Raw genomic sequence first — 15,631 nt, forward strand, 5'->3', positions numbered from 1 at the left:
ACTTTTATTTTTTTGAGGCAGAGTCTTACTATATAGCCCAGGCTGTCCTTAAACTCATGATCCTCCTGCCTCCGTCTCCTGAGTGCTAGGATTACAGGTGCATACCACCATAGCTGACTGTACCAAGGTTTTTAGAGCCAATGGTTTGTGCTTTAGTCTCCCTAATGAATGCATGAGCTCCTGGAGTCTAGGTTTACTATAATCTTCAACTCTGGACCCTGAGTGCTGAACACAGAACCTGGCATGTGGCATGTGATGAATGACTGTCTTAACTAATCTGAGTTACTGAGACTGTTAAAACTAAAATATCCAGATTTAGTATCTCCAAGCATCAGCACACCTGCAGCCACCTGAGCACGCGCACACGCACACACACACACACACACACACACACACACACACACTTGCATTTCTAAGCCCCAGCTTCCGCTGGGAGCCTCTTCTGTCACACGCAGCCACAAACGTTCCTTTTAGAATCTATACTGAAGTCCAATATCCAAAGAGAAAATCCCTTTCCACGGTCACACAGCCTCAGAGAACTCTTGTGAGGAAGAGTTGGGATTTCTATACAATAAAATTGAAGGCTTGACCCAACAGATCTACCAAAGCCAGTGTTTGATACAACAGAAATGACCATTAATAATAATAAACAGCTTGGGCAAGTAAACAGGGCAGACGCTGTTTGAACTTGGAAGTGATTATTCAAACAGAAGACAAAAAAAAAAAAAAAAAGGTGACAGCATTGGCATTAGGAAACATTGTAGTAGGCTCTAATAGAAGGCCCAAACAAGCAAGACAAATAGTAAACGGGAGACAGTACAGGCATCTTCACAGTTTAAAAAAGTTAATGATATACTCAAAGATAGGGAGGGGGACCAAACCATATATTTAGAAATGGTTTAGATGGTATGTTTTATGTCACTCATTTCTGATTTTTTGTTTTGTTTTGTTTTTTGAGACAGGGTTTCTCTGTGCAGCCCTGGTTGTCCTGGAACTCACTCTGTAGACCAGGCCAGCCTCCAACTCACAGAGGTTCACCTGCCTCTGCCTTGAGTGCTAGGATAAAAGGTGTGCGCCACCATGACAGGCATGCAACATATTTTAAACAAAGAGACAGCCAGACAGTCTCAGTCTCTCTCTCTCTCTCTCTCTCTCTCTCTCTCTCTCTCTCTCTCTCTCTCTCTCTCGGCTGGAAAATGCCTCAGTGAGTAAAAGCACTTCCTGTATAAGCTTGTCAATCTGAGTTCAATTCCTGAACCTAAAAAGCTGGATGTGAGGACGGCAAGCATCTGCAGTACCAGCATCCCCAGAGAGATGAGAGATGGAGACAGGAGAATGGCGGGAAGCTTGGGGGCCAGCTGGCCTGGGGTTCGAAGTGCAGAGGCAGAAACAATAAAGACCACCTCAACACTCAACAAGCGGAGGGTGAGAACCAACTCCAGAACGTTGTCTTCCTACCTCCTGCTAAGCGCTGGGGGATGCGGGAGTCTTCCTTCCTCAATCCCATCGGTAATCAATCAGTCAATCATTTTTAAAATTAGTAAACCACAGGTTTATTCCAATTGGAAAATTGTTTTAACAAACAAACTGAAAATATGTTTTTCTACCCAGCGTGGACAGTCAGTGAAAGCAGTCAAATTGAACAGATACACCCCACTTTTACAATTGCTATTACAATGCAGATCCTGATACAGACTTTTGTCGACAATCCTAATAGCCAGTGTCAAACTGGAGTCAAGGGTAGAAATAATCACAACTGATACACCCGGCAATTAAAAACTCAAGTGGCATATTTTAAGATCCTTGACCACCAAAACCACCACAAGAATTAAAATGAGGGCTCAATTTGTTAAGTGTAATAATGATAATTGTGCTTGAAAAGGAAAATGTCTTTTACATCTTAAAGATGCATACTCCCACACTTAGAGCTGAGAGTTTACAATGTCTGTAATTTACAAGAAAATATTCCAGCAACAGGAATGGCAGGAATTCGACAGCTGCTGAGAGTGAGTGTTGAGTGCAGGGGGGCTGACTGGGTTAGCCTCTGCTTTTTGTGTTTTTGAAAGGATACACAATTAAAAAAAAAGTTACAAAAGTAAATGAAACTAAATAAAATAAGACAAGTGGTGGCGCACGCCTTTAATCCCAGCACTTGGGAGGCAGAGCCAGGCGGATCTCTGTGAGTTCGAGGCCAGCCTGGGCTACCAAGTGAGTTCCAGGAAAGGCACAAAGCTACACAGGGAAACCCTGCCTCGAAAAACCAAAAAAAAAAAAAAAAATAAGACAGAAACAAATGGCTGGAGCAACCGGGACAAAATGCTTAGGAAAGTATCTCCCGCTGAGTGACAGCCCCAGTTTTCTCTCCCTAGATATCTTGGCTGAATTTGTCTTGATGTGCCCATCTGGGGAATGGGTTATAGTCAGAATCTAACCAAGGAGCTTTTAGGAACTTCATCTGCTACAGACAGGACATCTCTGGGAACAGATCAGTAGGTCTAATATAAGTATCTCCAGGACACAGAATTGAACCTCAAGTATAGGAAGTATAAAGTTTGTAGATCAGGATGGCCTCAACTTTGTGGCAATCCTCCTGCTTCTGCCCCCAAGTGCTGGTACTACAGGTGTGTGTTACCAAGCCTGGCTTAAAGCTGTATGAAGAACTACTATTCCCATTTTTGATGATTGAGAAGATTCACCTACTAAAAAACCCATTGTTCAGGCTAAGGGTTAAGCTGAAATAGACCATTGATTACTCCTTCGGGCTCTGTATTTCACTATGACCACTACTTTGCTTGACAATATTTGTAAAGATGGGCTCAGGAACCCTGGCATGCATGGTGGCTCATGCTTTAATCCCAGAACTCAAGAGGCAGAGGCAGGCAGGCGTCTGTGAGTTCAAGGTCAGCCTGGTCTACACAGTGAATTCCTTGATAGCCAGAGATACATAGTGAGACCCTGTCTCAAAGCCGGGAGGGGGTTTTGGAAGATGGCTCAGTGGGTAAAATCACAAGCCACACAAGCCTGACAACCTGAGTTCAATCCCCAGAGCCATGTAAAAAGCTGGATGCAGTGGTGTGCATCTGTACTCTAAGTACTCTTATGATGAGAGCGGACAGGGATAGAAGACTCACTGAGAAACTATTATGCTATTAGCCTGGTATACACTACATAGCAAAAACAAGAGAGACCTGATCTCAGCCAGGTAGGAAGCAAGAAGTGATTCCTGAAAGTTGTCCTCTGACCTCCACATGCAGAATGGCACACACAAAAATACCCCACGCCACAATCAATACATTAAAAAAAGACGGTAAAAAGATATTTCATACTTGATTGCATCATGATAAATCAGTATCAATTTGACTAAGCACAGGTGAATAAATAGCAATTATATCTTTAAAAAATACAGAGTATGGTGGCTGGAGAAATGGTTCAGTGATTAAGAGCACTTGTTCCTCTTGTAGAAGAACCTGGGTTCTGTTTCCAGCTCCCACATGGTGGCTCACAACCATCCATGACTCCAGTTCTAGGATATCTGATGCCTTTTTCTGACTTCTGAGGTCACCAAGCATGTACATGGTATATATACACATACTAATATAAAGTAATCATAGACATAAAATAAATAAGTCTGAAAAAACACAGATAAGCCGGACAGTGGTGGCACATGTCTTTAATCCCAGTACTCAGGAGGCAGAGCCAGGTGGATCTCTGTGAGTTCGAGGCCAGCCTGGTCTACAAAGGGGCCGGTGTGTTGGCTAAGTAGGTAAAGACCCTTGCCACAAAGCCTGAGACCTACGTTTAATCCCACGATTTGCACGGTGAAAGGAGAAAACCGACTCCTGCAAGCTGACTTTTGACCTCCTCACAAGTGTCAGGGCAAGCATCCCTTTCCCAAATAATCATAAATAAATAAATTAATTAATTAAATAAAAAAAACAATGAGTTTCTAAAAAGTAAAAGTAAATTAAAATAATAATAAAATACAGATGAGCCAGGTATGGTGGTACAGGCCTATATAATTCCAGGACTCGACTTGTGTGTGGGAATTGAACCTGGGTCCTCTGGAAGAGCAGCAGTGTTCTTAACCATTGAGCTACCTCTCCAGCCCTGACTAAACTTTTTTTTTTTTTTTTTTTTTACGTAAAAGTTGAAAAACGACCCCATGAGGGGACATCTAAAGCTGCTGCAGCAGCTTAGATACAAGTGATGAAACCAGCTGCTCTTTTCTGTCCTTCCCGAAGTCTGGTGTGGAAGAGAGGCAAGCTTAGCCAGACCCAACCGAAGAGAACAAGGGTCTGTAGGGCTTATGGGAAAGCGGGCCTCACCTTGGGGTAAAGGGGAATTCTGTTGGAATTATCCACGGGGGAGCCCGCAGTGGCTGTGGCCCTGGGGACACCCGAGCCGACATCACTAATTTATCAAAGGGCTATCAAATGATCTCTACAGTTCTCTCCCTCTCGAAAGTCCTGGGATGGAACGCAGTGGGTCAAAAGGTGTAAGGGCTGTTTCTTCCCCTCTCCCTGGTCCTCCCTGTGCCTCTAGAGATGCAGTGAGGCTCGCCTGCCTCCTTCAGTTTGTTGTACACACAAACAGAAGATTAGTGACGGAAGGGGAGGGAGGGAGGGAGGGGCAGAGAGGGCTCCCAAAGCTTGTCCAGAACCTCCTATTTGTGCCCTTAGGGATGAATGCGTGACATCTATGCTAAACTGTTAAGGGCCACCTTCTGGGTCTCTGCAAGCTTCTTTTAGCTTTTAGTCTTTATGAATCTGTGGGCTAGGAGGTCTCCACAGAGAGGAAACAAGAGGTGAGGCAAACTCGTTGGAACCTTGGCTCTTGGGCCTGCCAGGATCCCAGGGGGATTACCCAGGTAGATTTTTGGCTTTAGGGAAGATGAGGTTGATTATTTATTTCACTTTACAAAGGAAGACGCTGAGTCTCAAGTATCCCTGAAACAATCTTCCAACTCTCAAGTCCGAGATACGTGTAGACATAACGTGAGTGAATTTACAGCCCAGCCCAGCCTGCTCAGGAGACAGTCCACTGGGTTGGCTGATGGGTCATTGCACCCACAGTGACAGAAGCTTTAAAGTGTTGGCATGTGTTGGGAATGATCCCCAAGGGAGGACCAAAGCTCTAGTTCTCTGACCCTAATGTGGTGTGACTTCCCACTCTAGTACAATTCCATTGCCAACAGCACAAACTCAGAGAATGTCTGAGCATTCATCCAAGGTTCAGCTTAGCTTCCCAACTCTGGAATCACCTTGGTCCTACCTGCTACCCAAGACCTCATCTCTACCAAGAAGCTCTCAACAGAGTAAGATGGCAGAGGCCACAGTTGAAGGCATTGGGGTTCAATAAGAAGCCAGCACCCTAGCGTACAGAGTACAGGTGATCAAAACAGGGCAAAAGGCACATTGAATTCTCGAGTCCCAGAATTCTAAGTAGATTCCCCTTAGGCCAGGGTGGTCATAATACCCCATAGATGAGAAGAAACCAAAGGGTCAGAATGCAGGAGGTGTGAGTTGTGGGGCAGCTCCTGCTTCTAGCTCTCCGCCCCTTGGTATCTGATGAACACTAGGCCAGCAAGTGAGCTGTGCTGCCTGCCAGGCCTCCCCAACACCAGGAGTTGGGCCCTGAAGAGGGCCTGCTCTCCCACCTCTGAACGGAGAGAGCTGACACCCAGACTGATGGGCCTCCTGCTTTGCATGGCCTTGGCAGCCATGGGATGTGACTTTGCCTGGGGAACAATTCTCTGGGTGAGGGAGGTGGAAGCTTAAACCAAGAACTGTTCCAGCAGGATTTTTCACTTCTGCCTGGTAAACAATGCGAGGAGCACTCAGCGACGAGACTGGGCCTCTCCCATTTCTGGATGGTTCTCAGCAGCTCTTCCCCAAGTATAACCCCAGTAGGACTTGCAGTGACACTATAGGACAATTTGACAACTTGCTGGTACTTCTTAAGCTAGCAATTATGAAGGTAGGCCCTTGAAAAATTATTCTGTCACAAAACACACACACACACACACACACACACACACACACACACACACACACACACACACAAATAAATAACTAATTCCACCAGTGAACTAGAAAGTACGGCCCCCTTTTAAGGTTTTGTCCTGAGAACACATTGTGAATGGGCTGTGGGCTGTAGGGTCATTTTCAAGGCTGCTTTGCATTTACTGGATGTACTGCAAATATTCATCACCCTAGTCTTCAATCTCCTCTTGACATGAAAATGAAAAGTTTCTAGGAGCTGGAGAGATGGCTCAGTACTTAAGAGCACTCCTTGATCCTCTAGGACCCAAGTTCAAGTCTCAGCACCTACATCCAGAAGCTCACAACCACCTGTGACTCCAGGTCCAGGGGGATTTGACACCTTCAGCTTCTGAGGACACCTGCATTCACATGCATATACACACACAGAGAGACACATATACATAATTAAAAATAACAAATACAAAAGTTTCTAACAGCATTCCTGCCACCTTCTCTTTAGGAGATGTCTAGAAGGAACCGAAGGAGAACCTTTGAAGCTGCTTGAAGAGCAGAACCCAGGATGAACTGAGAGAAGAGCACTGTCTTAGGAGTTAGGAGGTATGAGGTTCAATTCTCCACTAGTTGCGTATCCCTGGTCCAGTCAGGGTGTAGATGGTGATGAAATGTTCTCCACATGCCCGTAATCATGTACACAGTGCCCAGGGCTGACATCACTAATGAATTTTAGCACCCTTACCCTTTTTCCTAAAATCAATACCACGTGGCAACCACTGATGGTCAGAACCAGCACTTTTAAAAGGAGCTACTCACTGCTTTAGGACTGCATAACCTCTCAAGTTTCCTTCAGAATCTCATGAGTGTGTGGACTTGGGTTTTTTTCACAATTTAAAATACCCATTTCGCTAGTCTAAAGATATAAACAATAGAACTCAAAGACTTCAATAGACATGGCCTATTGAGCTATCTGATGTGCGTTCTCTGTGTGAGTGTTCATAAGGTCAAACCTGAAGCCTGCTAGGCAGGTGTTGTGGTGCAAACCTAATATCTTAGCACTCAGAAGGTAGAGGCAGGAGGATCAGATGTTCAAGGCCAGCCTTGACTACATAGAGAGTTCAAGGCCAGCCTGGGCTTTTAAGACCCTATCTCAAAAAGAAAAAAGGGAATCTGAAGTCTGCTCATCAGTTCCTTTCTCCCAAAGGTCAAGAGCCTGAGGTGATGCCATCCATAGGCACAAAGGAGCTTTGCCGGACCCTGCTGAACCAAGCACAGTATCCTCCCTGCTCCCCACTGCGAGTGTTCATGTCATTCATTGACAAAGGAAATCCATCTCACCACAGTCTTCTGATACCTTAGGAACTATAATCCCCATTCCTTCTCCATCTGGGCTATGGATAGGAATTTCTGGGGCACCCATGCATTGCCCCGGATCTCTTCTTGGTGAAACACTGATGCTGAAATCATTAATAGAAAAATCCAATTGGGCAAGATGGTCAAGGGCCAAGATGAAGGAACATCCTGAGCTCAGAAAGGGTCTAGGGTCTCAGTTCCCTGAAGCAAGAAAGTAGGACCCAGCAATCTAAGATTTCTCATCAAAATCTATACTCAGAGTCTCCTGACCCTGGAAAAACAGTATAAAGTCTGTGTTCAAAGGCAGTTAAAGATGCTCTGTGAAAGAGACCTCTATTGTAGCCATATTCAATATGCACACATCAATACAGCACATTGAATATGATTTTTTTTTTTTTTTTGGTTTTTCGAGACAGGGTTTCTCTGTGTAGCTTTGCGCCTTTTCCTGGAACTCACTTGGTAGCCCAGGCTGGCCTCGAACTCACAGAGATCCGCCTGGCTCTGCCTCCCGAGTGCTGGGATTAAAGGCGTGCGCCACCACCGCCCGGCCATGATTATTTTTTAATCAGAAGAAACCATAGAAGCATGATGTCTGTCATCTGTGTGTTCAGGAGGTCAAAACTGATACCTGTGGGGCAACACCTGCCTGTAATCCCAGCACTTTGGACATAGAAGTAAGAAGGACAGGAGTTCAAGGCCAGCCTTGGATACTTAGCAAGTTCTGAGACAGACTCTAAATCCTAGACTTGTCATTTACAAGTAAGGACAATAAGTCCTAGAGAGGCTTGACTTGTCATTTACAGGTAAGGACACTAAATCCTAGAGAGGTTAGTGACCGGCTATCCAAATGCCACCATGTTACTGCCAACTGAAACTTCATTTGGAGTGACTGCAGTAACTCCAGAAGGCAAACGAGAGAAGCCTTAGCTTTTCTAGAATTTTAAATAGCATTTAGTCTTGTTGAGTTTCCCATCTCTCAGCACTAGGTGGAAGAGGGTTCTTTCCTCAGATCGCTCCCTTCTTCTTGCCCCTATTTCCTGAGAGATGGAGACACACTTGAGCTAGGACCAACACAGTCCTCACAAGAGCATGTACACACACACACACACACACACACACACACACGCTCCATATGACCACCCAGCAGTCACTGGAGCATGGTTCTAGCTTCAGAGTCCTGGACCACAGAGCAGCTTGACTAGGAGACAGAGTCCATGCTTCTAATAGAGTTCGCCTGGATTGGCTTAGGTCACTGCACCCATGCATGGACACTTTGTCCTCTGGGGATGAATACTAACAAATGACATTATTAACTGGCAAACATTGTTCTAAGTGTTTTACAAACAAACTTTGATCCTCACAGAGGCTCTGTGAGGTAGATACTATTACTAACCCCATTTTATAGATGAGAAAAATGAGCAGAAAGCCTTTAAATAGTGAGCAATGAGCAGTAAGCCTGTAACTAATGACCCTGAGGTCAGAGGAGGCTAGAGAGCAGCAGAGCCCTTCCTGAGCCATTCACATCATTCAAAGAGCCTGGAAAACACTGGGGTGCGCACACCCTTCCAGGGGGTCAGAGCTGACCATGGCTAGAGAGAACTTCAATTTCGCCATTCTTCCCCCGAGACACAAACACAGCCTCAAAGAGGGGCATTGCCTGTTTCGATGCTGTAGTGGGAAAGATGAGTCCAGAATTCAGCTGTCCTCTCATCTCCTTGGGCCAGCAAACTACAGAGACTGTTGTTCAGACAATAAAAACCCAGACATGACCAGTCCTGAAGCCATCAGAGGAAGGAAGGTCAGAACCCCGAACTGCTACAGTTCAGTGGTCCTGACCCTTGAGCTCAGGCCACCAAGAGGGTACAGGAGGGGATAGAGACCTAGTCTGTCTGGCTAGGTAGTCAGAACATCCACAGGCAGGTTCCCAGGGTCTGGGGCAATAGGGCCGCCAGGGAGTTAGCAAGCATTGGGCACGCCTCCCTTTGATAACTTTGAGCCCTTGAGCCAACATTTGCTAGCCAGCTTAACCCCTTTTGTCCACGCTTCCCTCCTCAAGAAAACCTTAATCAGCCTCATTTGAATTTCAAATGACCTCTCCCTTCTCCCCCTCCCCACCCCAACAGGCTTTGAGGCAGGGATATGGAAATTCACCCTGCAGTATGGAAATCATCACCCTATGCAAATGATGAGCGGGACCCCATTGTCATAGCAACCACCCGGTTTCCTCTCCTCTCTGTACCTCTTCTGGGCTCCCAGGTTTGACTTTTTCTATTCTCTTCCCAGCCTGAACAAGGGTGGGGAGTGGACAAGCCCACTGTTGGGGGCCTTGTTGGAACTGACAGCAGGCAGGTGGGGCATCCATACCTGAGGTCACCTGCTGCGTCAGACCTGCCAGGCCACCTGCTCTAGAGCAAACTTGGACCAGGCACACCCAGGCAAGGCCAACCACTGTTTTTTTCTGGGATAAGCCAAGGATTGGGTAGGTATTTGTGTGGGGGAGGGGTGGGAAGGTGGGGGAGAGGTTCTAGATTCTAGGGGACACAGTGCAACACCCCCGGAAATGGACTCAGGAGAGGGTGGGGGGAGCCATTGTTGTAGTGGTAGGAGATGAAAGACCTTGCATAGAACCTATATGTAAAACACCATGCAAATGAGCACCTATTATTGTTTGAGTCAACAAGAGTGTTTCACCGGTGCTTTTTGGGAGATGCCCACAGCTCTGTTTCCCAGGCGCCTGCCTTGGCACAAAGGCCTCCCCTCCCTGCCCTTAACCCATGACCCCCCACCAGTGAGCTTACGGGTCTCTGGAGAACTCAGGAGGGGCACTTTGAACTGCTGGTGGCTGAAGTCCCTAAGTATACAATCTGGCCACCTTAGAGGAGGATCTTGGTCATACTTTAACCCTGCCCTGCTCTTCCCTGGACATTTAAGACTCACATAAGGGAAAACTTAGTCCCAGCTGGGATGATTTCATATAGCTCCCCTGTAAGTACACTCAGCTCTGAATCGGTGCCTGTGCCCCCCAAACCAGAGGCTGTTGGGAAAAGGAATGAGAGAGAAGCAGGGTCTCCTCATCCCTTTCTGTTCTTGTCCTTGGCAGGGCTCCATTCCGTAGCAAACGGCTTAGAAATGGGACTCAGTAGCAGGTGCTGCCTGAAACTCCCTGGTCCCTGCTGCCCCATCTTCATGTTTCTTGAGGAGGAGGGTTTTGCTAAAGGATAAAGGCCCAGGATGCTGCAGTGGCCTGGACACTGCTCAGTACCCAATCTCCCTGTGTGCCCGAGACAAGGTGCCATGCATTTCAGGAAATACTGACGCCTGTCTCCTACTGGAGCCCCCACATCACCCACCCATGTCTACCATCTCTGGATCAAGGCCATAGGAAGATGTGCCCAGGTTCCAGTGTACCCACTGCTCAAGGGGGGTCAAAGGCAAGGTATACCCTTCTACCAATCACAAAGTGTTCCTAAGCAGTGGGGCCCACCAGCCAAGGCTGGTCCGCAGACTTGCATTGAGGCCTGTGGTCAGGTACAAACTGCAAGAGTAAGACCTTAGAAATGCTAGTAGCACACCAAGGGGCTTCCTGTTGACATGGGTGTAGAGCTGTTTGGACGCTGCTGAAAGAGGTCTTCTTAGGTCAGACCCCAGTGTCTCACCCAATGCCACCACAACACAGCAGGACTGGATACTGATCTGTGACAGACCGGAAAGACAAATGCTCCTCCATTTGGGACTGTTTGGGAAACAGGAATATACTCCGAGGCAAGGAAGGGAAGCCAGGTGGTAAAGATGGCTCACACGTGCCCTGTCTCTGTCCTCAACCTGCCCGCTGCTAATGCTGAAAAGGAAGGAAGCCATTTCCTTAAACAGACCTCCACGAGGAAGAGAGTGGTGTAGATAGGACCACCAGCTGCTCATGGCTTGTTCAAGCCTTGGCTACCCCCGCACCCCGCAGATGAGCAGTACTATCGCTGGAAGTCATTCCGGGCATAAGCTACCACTGGGGCTGTTCTATATGCTACAATTCTCCAAGGGCTGGAGGCCAGTACGCAAATGTAGACCACTCTCCTGAGACCTTCAGCAAACAGAGTCACAGTTGGAAGCCTGGGTGGTGAATCACTACCTTCTAATTTCCCTGTCACAGAAACCAGAAACAAGGTGAGATGGGAGTCACTCTGAAGCTAGCCAAAATAAGAGACTACAGCACAAGAGTTGTCCATGAGGGGTATTAGGAACTTCAGACACTGAAATCAACTCCTATATGAACAAGGAGCCAAGAGAAAGTTTGGGGTTTTTTTTTAGGGGGGGCGGGCAGTCCAGACAAGGGTTTCTCTGCATAGCCCTGGCTCTCCTGGAACTCTCTCTGTAGACCAGGCTGGCCTCAAACTCAGAGATTTACCTGTCTCTGGATTAAAGGTGTTTGCCACCACCACCCGGTGGGTTTGGCTTTTCTTAGGAATGGAAAACAAGTAAACAACAAGGAGAATAGGAACTCTCCTTAACAGGGGCTCTCACTTTCCAAGGACAGTTTCCAATGTTTACAGAGGGCTTGGGAGGCACAGTAAGAGGTCCTCTGAGAATCCTAATGCTGTCAGGAACCCATCCTGGTTCTGCAGAAGTGAGGACGGGAGGGATGGACCTGAGAAAGACTGGGGCTTTGCCCTAGAGACCAGCTACACCCTTCCCATTGCTTTATTTTTGCAGATGCCCCCCCCATCCCATCACCACAAGGAAACTGAAGTCCCAGGCACTTTCCCCATGTCTCTCGATAATAGCACGCTTCCTAATTACCGACCGTGTGATGGACGGTGTTTTGTGGTGGTGTGGCCTTTTCAAGGTGTGTTCACACCCACTCTCATTTAGTCATAAGCAGGCAGGACGTGTGTGCACACGCGCTCACACACGAGTCTCCTTAGAACAGGTGTCAAGAGGAGCCTCTTTACACACAGTCCCAGAGTCTCACCTGATCCTCAAGCACCTCTGGGTTTCTCCTGCCCTTCCAGCTTTTGAAAGACCAGTTTACTAACATAGGAACTGACAGCTACCTTCATCTCCCACAGCCTCCTTCCTAGTCTTCCCTGGAACCTCACCTCTTGGTGGCAATCCTCAGCTTAGTTCCCCAGGAACTCGGGAGGGTGGATATCTGTGTGAGTTCCAGGAAGGAGCAGACCTCTACTCAAGAGGGAACTAGTCAGTCCTGGGGCATCACTACTCTTCCTCAAAGGCCTGAGGAGACCACTAATCTCTCTACGCCTTACTGGTCCTCTCCTGGACAGACATGCCCATCATGTTTAAAGCCATACTGGAAGTTCTTTGGGCCACCAGACAACTGAGTCTTCTGGGTGGTTCTAGATCGCAGACAGATGTTAGTCATTCAGTCTCACAGATAAGACAAGGATGTCTCAACCGGGAGGAATGAATGACAAAGCCCAGTACCCTCCCTCCCCTCCAGTGTGATGAATACTGATTCCCAAAGGACAGGGTCGGGGGGGATGTGTTCTTTCCCAGGCTAGACCCTCACTGCTCACCAGCAGAAGCAGCTGACCCTCCTCTTTCCCTCTGACCCCCAGTGTGCTGGCTAGTCTTATGTCAACTTGACACAAACTGGAGTCATCTGAAAGTAAGAAGCCTCAATTGAGAAAAGCTTTCCATAAGATCCAGCTGCATTTTCTTAATTAGAGATTGATGGGGGAGTGGGGAGGGCCTAGCCCATTATGAGTGAGGTCACCCCTGGGCTGGTGGTCCTGGGTTCTATAAGAGAACAGGATGAGCAAAGCCATGTGAACAAGCCAGTAAGCAGCACCCCTCCATGGCCTTTGCATCAGCTCCTGCCTCCAGGTTCCTGCCCTGGCTTCCTTCAGTGATGAACATCAAAATGGACATTTAAGCTGAAATAAACCCTTTCCTCATCAACTTGCCTTTGTTTTCATCGCAGCAATGGAAACCCTAACTAAGACATCCAGCAAGCACTCTTTGGCTCCAGGAAGGGCTTTGTGTCTTGGGTTGGAATAATCTTCCTTCTGGTCCTGCAAGACCGCCTTTCGTGATTCAGACAATTGCTGTGATGCTGCCAATCCTATGGTTTTCCATGGTGGGTGGCCCTTGGTCTTCCTTCCCTCTAGCATCTATGAGTAGAAAGTCACTAGAAAAGTCCAAACTGGCCGCCGGGCAGTGGTGGTGCACGCCTTTCCCAGCACTCGGGAGGCAGAGGCAGGCGGATCTCTGTGAGTTTGAGGCCAGCCTGGTCTACAGAGTGAGTTCCAGGAAAGGCGCCAAAGCTACACACAGAGAAATCCTATCTCAGGAAGAAAAAAAAAGAAGAAAAAGAAAAGTCCAAATGAGTCTGTCATGTGCTGGGTACCTTGAGACCTTGGGAACCTCAGCTAACACTCTTTCCCATCCCCAGTTTAAATTTCCCACCTGCAAAGTAGGATAATGACACCCACTCTCAGTGCCTGTGTTCCAGAATGTGCTCACAGCTCGTAAACAGACCCCACTTATCACGGCTGTCCACAGCGCCAGGAATCCTTGTCCTTGAAGGAAAGCTCCTTGGGGGCAGGGACTCCAGAGCCCAGCATAGGCTGCAAAGTGGAGGTCACAGTGGTCATGGGACTGCCATCTAGGCCAGAGAATAGGATGGGAGTCCACACAGAGCACGATGGGAGGCAGCAGAGGAGCAGTGCTGGCTGGGGAGACTTGGGAGGAAGTGGGCTGTGAGCAGGCGCTCAACTCACTGGGAGACCTACATGCACCTGAGAGAGGTGCAAACAGGCAGGAAAGCATGCTGAAAGCAGACGTTACATGCCAGCCTTCCCAGATGACCTAGTCCAAAGCCTTCCTTTGTAAAGAATGAAACTAAAGGTCCGTGTAGGAATGTTGGCCAAATATGCAGTCAGTTCATGGCAGAGCCAGGATGAAAAGCTCATGGAATCACACAGTGTGAGTCCCATTCTGGCTTCCAAACAAGTTAATTTTCCCCTCTCAGGCTCAACATCCTTGTTGGGGAAAATAGGGTTAATCACGACTATGTTTACTATAAGACTTAAATGAGATGATGTCTGAGCTTTTACATGTGGCCAGGCAGGAGGGGGCATATGTCATGATGGGCCTTTCCTTCCTTCCTCCTGAAACCTTGGTTTTTGTCTGTCTTCTCTCCTGTTTGAGGCTACAAGTGATCATCGTGGCCAAAAGCCCCAAAGGTCAGCTGTGCTGGTGTTGGGGGCTGTCAATCATAGCCCGAGGGCTTTTGAAATGTGGGTAAGGTTATGTATTTTATTATTTTTTTAATTCACTTTATGTGTGAATGTTATGTCTGCTTGTGTGTGTGTGTGTGTGTGTGTGTATGTGTGTGTGTGTACCATGCGTACATGCTTGGTGCCCTCAGAAGTCAGAAGAGGGCATCAGATCCTCTGGAACTGGAGTTTCAGATGGTTGTGGACCACCATGTGGGTGCTGGGAATTGAGCTGAAGCCCTCTGGAAGAGCAGTCAGTGTTCTTAACCACTGCGCCATCTCTCCAGCCCTGGTAAGACTATATTTTTATTCAACTGTTTTGTTGAGAGGAGGAGATGAGATCAGAGGCAGAGAGCCTGCCTGAAGAGCCAGCTGAGCTACGTGAGTTTTAGGTCAGTCTGATGGCCTCAAAACCAAGCAGACAGACAGACAGCTGGCTTGGTAAAGTGCTCCACTGGGACTGGAATTCAATCCCTGGAACCTCTGTAATAAAACATTGTGGCTGGGCTGGAGAGATGGCTCAGAGGTTAAGAGCACTGACTGCTCTTCCAGAGGTCCTGAGTTCAATTCCCAGCAACCACATGGTGGCTCACAACCATCTGTAATGGGATCTGGTGCCCTCTTCTGGCCTGTAGTCATACATGCATGCTGTATACATAATAAATAAATAAACCTTAAAAAAAAACAAAAACAAAAACAAAACATTGTGGCATGCTCTTGTAATCCCAGAACTGGGGCAGAGGTGCGGACAGGAAAGTCCTAGGGACTTGCTGGCTGGCTAGCCTAGCCAATTAAGCAAGCCAGTGAGAGACCCTATATTAAAACACGGTGGTTGGTAGCTGAGGAAAGATGTGTGTGTCCTCTGGGCTCCATGGGCATGCATTTGCAAGCGTGCACACATGACTGCACACATGGCTAGGATGGCTAGGGGTACAGTTCAATGGGAGAGCACTTGCTTAGCAGGCCTGAGACTCCAGGTTCAATTCCCAGTACTGCAAGAGAAATAAAACAGAGTGAAGGTGAAGTAGCAACCGGGAGGGAGTAATAGGA

The 15,631-nt window shown here is 47.5% G+C and overlaps 1 protein-coding gene across 1 annotated transcript in view; it reads right to left on the bottom strand.

Annotated features, from left to right (window-relative positions):
- Positions 1-15,631, bottom strand: part of Pou2f3 (POU class 2 homeobox 3) — an 89,821-nt gene that overhangs the window by 63,706 nt on the left and 10,484 nt on the right. The window lies entirely within an intron of this gene.

The sequence above is a fragment of the Peromyscus californicus genome, unplaced genomic scaffold, assembly GCF_007827085.1.
Source record: "Peromyscus californicus insignis strain IS unplaced genomic scaffold, ASM782708v3 Scaffold_11__1_contigs__length_118956290, whole genome shotgun sequence".
NCBI lineage: Eukaryota > Metazoa > Chordata > Mammalia > Rodentia > Cricetidae > Peromyscus > Peromyscus californicus.